Below are 15,040 nucleotides of genomic sequence, written 5' to 3'. Positions count from 1 at the left end.
GTCTGGGGTGTAGGGTTTCGGTTCTAGAATCGATCCCTAGTATCCTATGGTCTAACCTGAATCTCCTCTACTATCAATGCCTTCTCCACGACAACCTGAAGGCTCCCTAGAGCGAACATCCTCACTGGTCCTGCTATGCCGACATTCAGCCCTCTGATGAAATGGTTAACCAAAAGTTTCTTGTCCTTTAGATAGTCCACGTATGGCAAGAGCTCAAAGAATTTGCTCTTGTACTGGGTCACTGAGAGACCCTTTTGCTGGAGGTCATGAAACTCATCTATCCTATGCTGTCTGTAATGTTCTGACAAGTACCTCTCCCTGAACCTCTCTGTAAATATCTCCCATGTGAGAGTATCAGGAACTAAACCACACTTGTATTCCTCCTATCTCCACCATGTGGAGGTCATTCCTCTCAACAGATGGACTGCTACATGTGCCTTTAGATTGCTCTCGTAAGAGTGCAATGCAAAGCACCTATCAAGGCTCAATAGCCAAGCCTCAGCTTCTAACCCGTTGGTAGATCCCCCAAAAGATGGTGGCTGGAGGCGCATAACCTCTCTAATAAGATCTCCTAGATCTCGACGTGATCTCTCATAATATACTAGCTCTACCACTGGAGGTGGTCCTGGTAGGTGCACAGACTTTGGCTCATTCCCACCCTGACTCTCTACGAGAATAGGAGGTGGACTCCTGCTTTGTTCCCTATCTACCGATCTATGACTCCCTGAGTTTTGATTTTCAACATGATGATCCCCGACTGGAAACCTATCCTGAACTATACCAATCAGGTTCTGGAGTGCTTCTAATATGTTTCGGTTTGGGTCAACTGGTTGTTCGAGAGGAGCCTCTGGGTTCACTTCCAGAACCGATTCCTCCCTATCTACCTCTTCGTGTGCCATGCGTACACACCTAGGACCCCTTCTGCGCTAGCAAGCTTGTTGCATAGTCAAAGGCATCCTTAAGAGAAAATAAAACAAAAATAAATTAAATTAAATAACTAACTCCTTTGAAAAAATATTTAATTAATTAAATTTAAATATCCTAGAAAATTAATAAAATAAATTTAATTAAATAATTAAAGCGAAACATAATGGAGAAAGGTTCCTAGTGTTGGAAACCTTGCTCTGATACCAAAATTTCATGCCCAAACTTTTGGGCACGAACGGGATTTTTTTTTTTTAAATCTCAACTAAATAACATTAAAGCACTAATATGAAATGCACTAGCAAGTTTTGTCTGAACTATGCTTGGGTTAACTTAAACCACTAACTCAAGTAAACGAAAATAATTTAAAATTAAATGCGGAATATTAAATGAATAGTTTTATTATATCATCAAAACTTGTCAATAGATTAATTAAATCACAACTCTCTAAAATATTAATCTTCAATAAGCATTAATTGTTGTAAGGATCTAATTAAAATAGTCCTAGAACTTTGTTTATAAATGTCTTTCATTAATTAAAATATGATTAATTTTAACTGACTAAAGGGCTAATTAAATTCATAATGATATTCGTCCTTTAAGGTTTAATCTCATAAACCTATATCAGATTAAACTATAAAATAATAATAAAATATTAAACACCATTTTAAAATATACCTTTATGTTTATCAAAACACATATATTTTCCCATATGTTTATTAAAAGCATATATAATTTATGACCACTTAATAAAATACTTATCTTACAATTATCCTTCCATTTATTTAAACTCTATTTATAAAATGTATATATATTATATTTTCATGTATATATATATATATATATATATGTATGTATGTATGTATGTATGTATGTAAACCTAAATGTATTCTCACATTATGGAAACCCTAATTTTATTAATAGAAAAAGAATCCTTTTATATTCTTTTTTTCATTCTTTATTACTTTGTTCATATTACCCTAGTCCTAACCGGCTAGGCTTTTATTTTCTTTTCTTTGGATTGTGTAGGGCGAATTTAACATGCAGCAGCCATGGTGAACTTGGCAAAGGGGAGGAGAGGCGGAGGTACCGGGCAATGCCACTGTGTGTCCACACAGTGGAGGCCGCTGCACCACTATGTGTCCACACAGTGCTGGGCGAGCCACCACTGTGTGTCCACACAGTGGTGGCCGCAGCCGACACTGCGTGTCCACACAGTGGAAGCCGCGGGGCGGACCACTATGTGTCCACATAGTGGAGGCCGCAGGTCATCCACTATGTGTCCACACAGTGGCTTCGGCCCTTCGGCCTCCCCCTCCATGTTAATAATTTTTTGTTTTTGTTTTATATATATATATTTTAAAATTTTATGTAATATATATTACATGCATAACAAGCTTTTTTATTTATTTTTTATTTTATTTAATATATATATATATATATATATATATATATATATATATATTACATGAACCTTTTAACAGATCCATTAAAAAAGAACTTCTAGAATTAAAACAATGTACTTTTTTTTTTAATATATACTGTTTAGCTAGGATTGAGATACACTATTAATTTAGGTTTAATTTCTGCAATTAATTTACTGTCAGAATTAAATAAATTATTCCAGCAACTATATAAATGGATTATTAATAAAAAATAGGTAGACATTTAACCTTAGATTTTAATTTCTAATACAAGTGTAAATAACAAAATTAAGTGAACTTAAACACAACAACTATATAAATCTAGAATTTATTAAACTAATTCTTTAGAGATGGCTATAATAACTTTTAGATTTTATTTTATGCAAATAAATAAAAAGACAGATTGAAATAACTAACTTTTGCACTACCATGTATAGATCTAAATGTTTTATTTCCAGCCTACTACATGCATGCAAATCTAATTCATTTATTTTCTAATATTTTATTTTAAATGCATAACGGGAATAAATAAATTACTTTCTTTTCAAAATATCCTAAACACAACAAATGTTATTTTTCAGAAATATAGAAAACTAAAACTAGAGTTACTCATTTCTTTTCTGCAATATAGCATAAATAAATATTACATATCTTTAAAGCATATTTCCAAGACTTTATTGTCACTTTACAAATAGGTCTCTTATTTCAAATAAATGAGGACTTTCAAAGAATAATAATTACATTTATAAATATTTTTCTGGAACAAATAACTCCAGCCACATCTACATGTCCTATTCTTTTCTTCCAACAACCTGCAATAAATCAAAAGTTATGACCATGGAGTGCTCACCTCCCAGCCTAGGCTAACTAGTAGCCACCCTTGAGCTTGGAGAACCAAGCCCTAGATAGGTAACACACATGCAACACAACAAAAAAGGGGAAACAATCACAAACATATTCCCAACCAAGGCTACACTGCACCACACAATGTGATGACTATACATGGGTGGTAGTGGAACAAATACCCTAAGGAGACTGCAAGTATAGTAAAACTCAAGGCCACCTTATGGAAAACAATGATAAATCATAAGTATAACAACCCCACAACCTTATGCCCCCCAAGGTATTCAAGTCTTATTTCCCTCCTTATGATCCCTAAATGCATAAACAAGCCATGCAGAAGGGTTACATAGGAATCCCTTGAGATCACTCTCTTAACGAGAGCCTCTCACTCGAGGGTTGTCAAACTTCTACCAACCAAAAGACCATCCTCTCTCCCAAGAGTAGGAGGTCTTGGTTACTCCCAAAACATAGAAAATACACAAGAGTAAAATGTAGAACACAAAATAAATTTTCATAGGGGAAAATACAAGAAACAAGCCTTTTCCATACAAGCAATTCCTTTCAACATAACATGCAATATAAAAACAATGCAAGAGAAATTTAACCAACCTTCAACTGCCCAAAGGAATGCTAGATTAGTTGAGGATGAGCAGCCCAATTCCATAAATTCCTTCCTTCTCTACCCTTAGCCAATTTCCTAAAACCAAATCTATCTTTTCTTTCAAAAAATCTTGTCTCCAAAAATGGAGAGTGGGTGATTACCCGCAAAATCTCTCATTCTTTCCTAAAAAGGCCTCAGTGAGAGTTCTCATAGGTTTCTAAAATTGAAAAAGGAAAAGTCAGAAAAAGATCCAAAAGGATCTCTCATCAAAAAGGAAGTTAACAACTTAGGTGATGCCTTCTAATTTTCCATTTTCGCTCAACTTAGGAAACCCACTTTTTAGGGTGTCTAAATGGTCACATGGGAGTTGAAACGTTGCCTAAAATTACTACTAACCCTTAGGTATACCTTATGGGATTTAGGAAACACTCTTAAACTACCCCTAGGTGTCCATTTAACCCCTTTTAAACCCCTCTGAAGTTAATTTTCGGGTCAAACTTAAGTTGACCACCCCAAAGATTCTCTTCCCAAGGCAATTATGGAATCACATTAAATTAATTGAAAAAGCTATGGTTAAACAACTCCCTCTAAGAGACAATTTAAAAAAACCAAAACATAAATTGACACATGTGTCAAGTGACACAATAACAATACTTTTACAAAATTATACATGAAATCTCATCTCTTGTTGGATTTATACAGCTAAAAAAATTCAATCTAACACACATGCAACATCCACTTTTACAAATAAAATACTATACAAACAGGGTGTTGTCTCTCCAAATAGACAAACCCTAGTTTTACGAACATACATAGGTCTAGGTTTGGTTCTCCATAATATTTCCATGGTCACATGGATAATTTTCCTGCGCATCTCAATTACACATTAGTAATTTCAAATAATCTCATATAATATAAAACACATGAATAAGAATACACATCAAACACTTTGCATACAATATACACTTAAACAAATCAATACATCTTATATCCAAATAAATCCACATAAGCAATTATCATAATTCTCATAGTTTTGATCCACACATAAGACATGCATCCTATTTCTATCATCATAGTAAAGTATTGCAAATCCAATAATGACATATATCATCTCAAATTCATCCTATTCTAGAATCATGTAGATTTATATATCATAAATCATATAAATGAAGCATCAACATATAGCAATGTTATCCAAATCATGGAATCATATAAGTTCTAAATCCATAATGCATAAAAATAAAGCATCCATAATAGTCTCAACATAAAAATCACTGAAATGCTAGATTGAGTTGGGGTAGGGCCTCACACATTATCTTGATTCTTACCTTGATGGGAGGGAACTCATTTCTCATATGATGGCAGTGGATTTTTGAACATGGTATGATCAGTATTGGAAGTTTTTGCATGGATCAATGAGGTCTTGAATGATATCCTTTAATCGATGACAGTTGTTTGTTTTGTGCCCTCTTCCTTTATGAAATTCACAATACTAATTATCTCTCCACTAGAAAGGTTTGACTTGCGGTTCATAGTTTGATATTTTAGGTAATGTAATAAGATCATAAGAGATAAGCTAGCGTAAAATCTTTTCAAGAGATTCTCCCAAGGGTGTGTAGGTGCGATTGGGTTTGTAGGTTAGGTTCCTCTTGCTGTGTGTTTGAAGGTTCCTGGATTGGTTTGAGGATTACCTTGATTTGTAATGGGGTTGTTGTGATTATCTGCAACCCCTACAATTTTGACTATGGGTTGGGTGATTTTGATAGTTCATGCATCCACAACACTATCGTTAACAATGTTTTTGTCCTTAGCCCAAAACTTTGGTTTGTCATTGTTGTAGGCTAGTCTTGGACCCTGCTTGTTGTCATTATATATTTTGACAAGTCCCTTTTTGATAAGGGATTTCTCTATTTTAAATCCTTGAGTTATGATATCTTTGAAATTGTCAGAACATTTTATGTCTAAGTAAAATTCCATTTCCTCATTTAAGTTTGAAATACAAATTTCAACTAATTGCTCTTTGGGAATGGGAAAGGAACCTTGACTAGAAAGGTGTCTCCATCTTTGTCAGAATGTTGAGAATAAATTGCCATTATTTTGTTTTGTATTGCATAGATCATCCATGGAGACATCCCATTCTATGTTATGTGCATGATGAGTGAATTTTTTGTATGAGGTCCTCAAAGGTCTTGATCCCACTGGGAAGGCATGAGAGCCATTGCATGGTCGAGCCTCCCAAAATTTGGGGAAAGAGGCACATTAAATATGTGTCCTCATATGCAACCTCTAAGCAGGAGAAGAAAAATTCTTGCACATGATCTCTAGGGTCTCCCTTTCCTTTGTATTTATCAAACTTCAGGGTTTCAAAGGTGCATGGGAAATGAGGCATGTATATGTTTCTATCAAATGGATATGGACAGATATCTTCAAGAACATATTTCTTTTGTGTCCACCTTGAGTGCACTTGTTGGGCGAGGTCTTGCATCTGTTGTCTTAACATATCCATTTATATAAGATGAGGGGGGATGTTGTCATGTTGATAGTTATCATCATAGTTATGTGTATTCCTTGCCCCCCTGTCACTGTAATTTTGTTCTTGTCGATGTCCATGTTGGGCTTGTTCTTGTATATCCTTAAGTTGTGATACATCAAAGTCAGCGGGAATTTTGGCTCTTTCTTGAGAAAGTTTTAGAAAATGGGCATCAACACTTCCCTTGAGAGCTTCTTCAAAAAGTAATATGGGGTTTCTAAGTGCATCTTCTATTTGTGCTTGTGTAGGGGTATCTGGGTCTCCTCTTCTTGAAAAGGGATTAATGTTCTCTTCTTCTTCTTCCCATATTTCATTTTGAGTTCTATGACTTTGAGACCTAGTCCTTGCCATATTTTAAGCACACATTTATGGGTGAAAAAGTGTGTGGTTGATCCTTTGATAGGTCCAAAATTTGTTTGGGTAAGATGTGATGAAGATGTGTTGAAACATGTATGGATGAGGGATCTCCTATTACCGAAGGTTGTATATCAACAAATTTTCTTTTTGAGATTGCTCGCTTGGTTTCAAATAATTGTGAGATGAGGTGTAATGAGGTTTTGTGTTTTTAAAAGCTCAAGCCACCTAGCTATGAGAGGATGCACTCAAAAGCTAGTTTTAACCTATCTAGATATTTAGTAATGCCTCTTAGGATGATTGATCCTCATGTAGAGACACACTAGAAATTATGTGTTTCTGTGATTAGGAATATCCTAAAAGAACTAAGGACAAAAAAACTTGGTGTGTCGAGATTGGAATGGATTTGTGATGCATTTAGAATGAGTGTGAACCTTAGAATTTCTACTAAGGGACTATGAATTTGATGATTGGTTTTGGAAATTATTTTGAAGTGAGAAAGAGTAGGAGGATTATATCAACCTAGGAATCTCTAATAAGTGATTGCGGGTTGTGGAATGTATGATGGAGGAATGTGTTGACCGTGATTGTGATGATATGATAGAGCCCTTTTTTGAAAGAAAGTTTGTGATGCAAATGGTTCTAATTCAAATTTGTCAGTAAAACCATGACTAAAATCATGATATCAATGGATGAAAGTGCGATATTTCAACAACTTATGGTTTTTGTACAAGAAACTTATTCTCTTTTGGGTTTTCTTTTCACTTTGCTTCTTTTTGGTTTTTTGATAAATTGATTTCTTGGCATATTTGAGAGATTTCCAAACATGAAGCATAGATGGATCTTTCAAGAATGTTGTTTTGTTTGTTGAGATCATCATTGGGGCATAACTTGTTTCAATTGTTTGAATCCTTTGACAAGAAAACACATCAAGCACACAAGCACATATTCTTTCCTTTTCAAAAATGGCACAAAAGGTGTGGGTCTAAATCAACCCATTCATGAAATTTTTGACCATGATAATGCGTGTATGTTCATAGGCATAAAGTCAGCCCAAATTTGCACTGGTATGAAACAAGACGAAGACAACTCAAACACTTTTTATCCTTAAGGTAATGGCCAGTTGTGATATTTTCAGCCCACAGCTTGATATTTCTTCAACTTTGGTACTACATACCTTATGTATCCCATCATGGCAGGTAAGGATGTGATATACTAAGTCCTATGTGAGCATAACATAAAGGTGGTCCCTATTATGGGGGAGTCACCACTTTCATCAAGCTACAAGTAGCCTTTCAAAAAACCCTATTTGTACTCAAGGAAATATGTATGGTGAGTATCTTGGGAGCAAAACCTTCTATGCTCTTGCACTGAACTTTTCACAAATATCCTCAATCAATAGAACAGGTGGGCTTCTAAAATAAGAGGTGTCCGAAAATGCTTGATGTCTCTAGATGTAAGTTAATTTTACAATGAACCACTTAAGATCCTTGTAACTCACAATGGGGCCCATATGTCCTTTCAGTAAGTTACACTATAGAAACAGATACACCTAAGGCTACAACTTTTGCTCTCACCTGATTTCTATAGTGGCTCAAAGGATTTACCCAAGAGTGATGTGTCTCTTGGCAAGCCTCTCTTAAAAATAGAAAATTTAAAGTGTTAATAACACTTTTCTCTTGCACCTAGGACCACGAGAGCCAAGGGAGAGGATAGTATGTGTTACAATTGGGACTGCTCTACAAATTTACACAAGTGTGCCAAAACACAAAAGACACTTGTTCTTTTTAACTCATCATCACAATGTGATCTATTTTCTACTTGGAGATGTTTCTCCAATAGATATGTTGTTATTTTCAACCAAGATATCAAAATGGTTGACACTTGACAAACTTTGGAAAGCAAACATGGTCAACGAAAATAAAGTCGTGTAGCCTTTTTAGCAAAAAGGTAAATGTGAGGTTCTTTTTATGCACTAAATGAAAATTTGAGTTTGTTTTAGTTGCAACAAATAGAAAATGTGAAGTTATTTTTATCCCTTTGTGAAAAACAAGAAAGATGAAGTTCTTTTTTATGCACCAAATGAAAAGTTGAGTTTGTTTTATTTGCAACAGATAGAAGATGTGAAGTTCTTTTTATCCCTTTGTGAAAAACAAGAAAGATGAAGTTCTTTTTTATGCACCAAATAGAAAATGTGAAGTTCTTTTTATCCCTTTGTGAAAAACAAGAAAGATTTGTTTTGAACAAAATAAATTAAAATGTTTTAAACTAACTCCTTCCAAAACCTGCATAAAAAATAGAAAATATGCAACTAAAACATTCAAAAAGTTAGTGCACATGGTGGGTTCACAAGCCTAAAAACAAATTTCCTTGAGGTTACAAAAGTGTTCGATTCATGTCAGGTTCACCAAATGACGTTGTGGAAATGGGGACAAGGCAACAACAAAGTTCAATGTTAATAAGTTAGTTTCAACCATAAAACCAAAATAAACTAAAAACAATTCCAAACATATCAAAAGAGATTTCAAAAAGCATGAAAGAAGTTTAACAAAACAAAAGAAAGGAGAAGAGTCTTCCTAAGATGCTTCCATGAGGCCTTTTGATGCTTCTCCCTTGTTTCTCCTCTCTCCAAGTCCCAAAAGAGTGTAGCTCTCAACTTTTATCACTAGCCATGGATGCCATATGGAGATTCAAGATGGTTGGATATGATAAACAAATGCTATGCAAGTGTATATAGTGATGCTATGAGAAATCTCTATGCTAATACCCGTATAGTAACTATAGTCACATAAATCTGTCCATTTTAATTAAATGAATATTTGCTATTTATTTGCTTAATAAACCCACTTGCCAACAGTTAATTAAAATAACATTTAATTAATTCATCTTCAAACATTCTCTTATTAATTTAATAAATTATTTAATTTATTTCAATTAATTCATTAAACCAAATTCACAATCAATTAAATGAATAAATCCTATTTATTTAATTTAATTCCCTTTCCTCTTTTAAATAAATAAATAAAACATTTATTTAAATCATTAAATCCCCCCCCCCCACTTGCATTCTCCTACAAATGCAAGTTGCAACCACAAGTTGAAATAAATTAATTTAATTTTAATTTAAATCCTATTTTCCTTCACCCACCAAATCCACTTGCAATCCTAAATCCCCTTCTAGACCTTTTATAACTACTTTCTAATCATTCCTAATTAACCTAATCCCATTTCCTAAATATTGTCACATTCCTAAGCAACTTGAAGTCACTTCTCAAAGACTCCAAAGTCTTTGAAAAACATTTAATGCTTTATGTGTTCAACAAGCTAACCCCTAAAGTCTTCCAAACCACTAATGGCTCTTACATGACCATTAATGGCTCTTACATAACCATTTATGGTTAAATCCACTAGCTCCCATGGTTAGAGACTATACCTCTAACTCAACCCTCATTTAACCTATGGGTCTGTTCAAGCATTTATTGCTTTGACCATGGTTATACTCACTAACTCTTGCACAAGAGTTTAACCATTGGATAAAGACATTATTTATTGAATATTGACTTTATTATTTCAACTCAACATTAACCTTACCTCCCAAGTTAACCCTCAAGTCATGTCAAGCATTTAATGCTTATTCCCTCTCCTCTCAACCCATCGTTTGTTGACATTTGTCATCTTGGGATTGGATTGAAAGTCCTCACATAGATCTTAAGCCCTTCAATCTTGACCCTTGTTGAGATTGTTCAATCTCAACCCTCCATTTCTCATTTGGTGCCAGACTTGAATTGAGCATGCAACCTTTTGATATCATTTTTTAAAAACTACTAACATTTTTCCATGTTTTAATTGACACACAAGTCACGCTTTAGCACTTTTGTTTGCTCTTTAGCACCTTCGAAACTGGGCACTTTAGCACTATTGTTCCTAATAATAGAGCTATTGTCCATCTTTTAGCACTATTAACCCTTAAATAGCACTATCGTATCTTCTTTTAGCATTTTTGGCTCTCTATTTGACATAATTAATTTTGTCTGACAGAGTTCTTTTAGCACTTTTGTCTCTTTTTGTAGCGTGTTTATGCTTCTTTTAGCGCTTTCGCTAGTTATTTAGCACTTTCGTGTTAAATAGCACTTCTATTTTCACACAGAGTAGCGCTATTGTAACAGAGAGTTGTAAAAATAATTTCTTGTAACCGAAAAAACCAAAAAATTAGGCTTGTGGAAGCCCACCAAAAATTTAGATTTTACTAAACAATTGGTTTTTGTGCAAGTTTAGACTAACCCTCTTTTTTTGCAAGATTTTTTTAGGAAGTTAAATTGTTTTTTGCTAAAGTTTGTCTTTATTAAAGTTAAGTTTAAAACAAATTCACTTTCTATTATAGCTTAAAGTAATTTACTTCACTTCAATTTGGGTTTTAAAAATTCATCACAATTTTTCAGTTTGGAGCTCTAAAAGGAACATCATTTTGGCAAACTAAAAAGAACCACAAACTCAAACCCAACAAAATTTATTTTTGCAAGTTAGGATTCATTTTATTTTGGGTTTTAAAACAAGACAGCACAAATTTCATTTCTTGCATCAACTTAAAGAAATCACAATCCACACTTCATTTTGGGCAAAACTTAAAAAGAACAAGCCATTTTTCCTTCAAGTTCAAAGCAATTTTACTTCAAGCAAAAACGTGTTTTCAATTCAGTTGACCAAGATTTCAAAGTTCCTAGTTTACAAAACATTTTTCCTTTGAAGTTAAAAAGAACACCATTTTTGTTGGGGAAACATCTCCAAACAGTTAGATCACATTGCAATGAAAATCAGTTAAAAAGAATAAGTGTTTTTGGTGATTGGCACACTTGTGCTAATTTTGTCGAGTGGTCCTACTTCTAACACACACTATCCTCTCCCTTGGCTTTCGTGGTCCTAGGTGCAAGAGAAAAGTGTTAGTAACACTCAATTTTTTTTCTTTTTAAGAGAGGCCTGCCAAGAGACACATCACTCTTCGGAACGACCTCGCATGGTAAATCCTTCAAGCCGCTATAGAAATCAGGTGTGAGTGAAAGCTATAGCCTTGGGTATAGCTGTTCCTACAGTGTAACTTGTTGAAAGGACATATGGTACCCACCACAAGTTACAAGACTCTTAAGTGAGTCACTACAGAATGAACTTATGTCCAAAAACATAAAAAATTACTAGACACCTTTTTATATAGAAACCCACCCATTCTATCGATTGAGAATATTTGTGATAAATTCAGTGCAAGAGCATAGATGGTTTTTCTCCCAAGATACTCACCATACATATTTCCTTGAGTAGAAACAAGGCTTTTTGAAAGGCTACTTGTATCTTGATAAAAGTGTTGACTCCCCCATCATAGGGATCATCTATCTATTATGCTTGTGCAAGACTTATTATATCACATCCTTATCTACTATGATGAGATTCATAAGGTATGTAGTACTAAAGTTGAAGAAATATCAAGATGTGGGCTGCAATTATCGCAACTGGCCATTTGACCTTAGGGTTAAAATATGTTTGAAGTGTCTTCGTTTTGTGTCAAACCAATGATAAATTGAGCCGACTTCAAGCTTTTGGAAAAACATACACAGAAACATTTGGAAAAGGGGTCAAAAAGTTCAAAGATTGGGTTGATTTAGGCACACACCTTATTTGGTGCCTTTGAGGCAACATTATTGTGTTTGTGTGCTTGCTTTGTTTTCTTGTCTAAGAAAATCAAAACCAATTCAAAAACAAGTATTCATCCAGCACAAAAATTTCAAAACCAAACATTTGGCAAAACATCAAAACAAAGTGCAAACAAGATATCAAACTATATGACCACCCTTCACATTTTGAGAAGGAAGAATCTTCATCAACATATCGATTTGAAGAAAAGACCATTGAGCTCAAAGGCTTTCATCAAAAGAAGGAAATTTTTCTATCTCAATAGATAAATTTTTGTCTCACATAGAGCCTTCTTGCGTCACATGCGTCTCTATCTTCAAGGAAAATCTAACGAGTTTGATCAAGAGTCTTTGAACCATAGAGATTTTACTCAATATAGAGCTTTGAGTTATAATAAAATCAAGGGAGGCAAATTCAATCCTGCCTTCTTTCCAGACATCTGCATAATATATAACATAGCTTGGGAAGAACCACCAACCCCCAAGAGAGAAGAGGAAGAATTTGTCCCCTTTGTAACACAAAGTTTTTATTGAAGTTAACATTCCATCCATTCTCATATTAATACATCATCAATCCATTCCAACTCTCGAAACATAAAGAGGTATTGTCCTAAGTTCTTTTTAGATATTGCTTGAATCAAAACAACACATCACTCTTTAGAGTGTCTCTACATCTAGGATAAACTCATCCTAAGAGGCATTTCTATGCAGGTTAAAACTAGTCTATGAGTGCACAACTCTTTTGAATGCAGTTGGTATGTCACTTTCTAAAGAAATTCCAACTGGTGAAAAGTGAATTTTCGGTTGAAGTGCTTCTAACTCATCTTTAGTAATACCGGTTTGTTTAAGTACATCTTCGTTAATAGCTTTTGCTTGCCTGGATCCTTTTTTGACTATTGCCTCAACCTTTTTAACATTTTTCTTGGATTGAATTTGTTTTTCAATAGTCTCAGCACTTCCAAATACCTCTTCTTTAGGTTCCTTAGGTGCTTCTAGGAGGGCTTTTGCATATGTTTCTATTATGTGGTCATCAGTTTCATACCCCATTTCCATAACCTAGATGGTTCTTGGGATAACTGCCTCCATCCAAATTTCATCCTTCTTTATTACAAAATAGATTTCATCCTTATACTTGTCCACAATTGCTTGTGACAATCTAACTTTGGTCTTCATTCGGGATTTCAATGCCTGAAAAATACTCATTTATGTTCTTTTCTCTGTTCTCTCCCATGTTGTTCAGTAAATCTAACAATTGTTTTCCTACTGGTATATCAAAACCAAAATTTCTAATACCAATACTGAGTACTGTTAGGATTCCCACAGATATTGAGGGGGGGGGGGTGAATCAGTATCTAACCGGTGAGTAGTATTTATTAAGTTAAAACATGCAAAACATAAAATAGCAGTATATTGGTATGTAAGAATTAATGCAATAAACAGAATCAGAAACATCCACATGAAAAGAACACCATAACACAAGATGTTTAACAAGGAAACCTAGTGTGGGAAAAACCTTGGTGGGATTTGTGACCCACAATATTCACTTACTGGCCAATAAGAGAATATTACTTACAATAGGGGCCTGCACATGTAGGAAGGCCAACTGCCTAGAGCTCACTACTCAATGAAAAGTCATACTGACTTACAATGAGGATTATACTAATCCAATGATTTGTATTGCTTTACAATAGCATCTCCAATGCCAAATTCAGTACCGGTTCTAACTCTATTCTTTACATATACCCTTGACCTATAATTTGCACATTAGATCTGCCTAATAATTTTCTTTATGCTTGCTACCTTACTTTTTTAAATGTCTACAATGATCTCCTTTATATACAAGAGTCATTTTACAATTTTCCAAGTCGGCTTACAATAATAATCAAAATATTACATATCAAAAATCCTATCGGCCTCTATGTCGGTATGCATCTTTTCTTCTGTGCCAGTGTCGGTGCTGGTGTAGAGTGATCTTGTTGATGTCGATGCACTGTCTTGCTTGTGTAATGCTTTGCCAGTATGATGTCTTATCGGTGCCATAGGATTGCAAGGTTGCCATCAATGACAAAACCTTCAATCACACACAATGTCTCATTGGAGTGTCCATATGCCAACGATCTCCCCCTTTGGCATTGATGGCAACACTCATGAGAAATTTCAAAAAGTGTCCAAAATGTGTAGTCCAAAAAAAATTTACCAGCTCCCCCTGAGCATATGATTCCTATCTTTGAACTTTCTCATGCTACTACTCCCCCTTTGGCATCAATGACAAAGGTTTTCAAGATGTTAGTAGAGTTTGTAGTTATACCTGTCCATATCCTCAACCTTGTAGTTAGGTAGTTATTATCTGAAAAAGATCGCCCAAAATTAAGTTTATACTATCCATAAACTTTTTTCTATCTTTTATTGTTGTTTCAGTCCTCTTCACAGTACCGGTGAGATGCTGCAATTGTTCTATCGGTGATTTACTTCCCTGTGCTAATGCCTCTGAGATTTCCTTCCACAGAGATGCTAGATAGTCCAATCTTGGACTTAGTTTAGATCTCAAGTGTTTTTCCTTGTTTATTATTGTCTCTTTCTCTCTTTGTTGTTTAAGAAATTCTTCCTCAAAATTTGCTAACTTATCTTCAAAAATAGATAGTGAATCTGGTGAGTTGACAAAATTGTCTGCAAGCTTGTTTATCTC

Source organism: Cryptomeria japonica, chromosome 5, assembly GCF_030272615.1.
Source record: "Cryptomeria japonica chromosome 5, Sugi_1.0, whole genome shotgun sequence".
In the NCBI taxonomy this organism is placed as follows: Eukaryota; Viridiplantae; Streptophyta; class Pinopsida; order Cupressales; family Cupressaceae; genus Cryptomeria; species Cryptomeria japonica.
Note: the sequence above shows the minus strand (reverse complement) of the source record.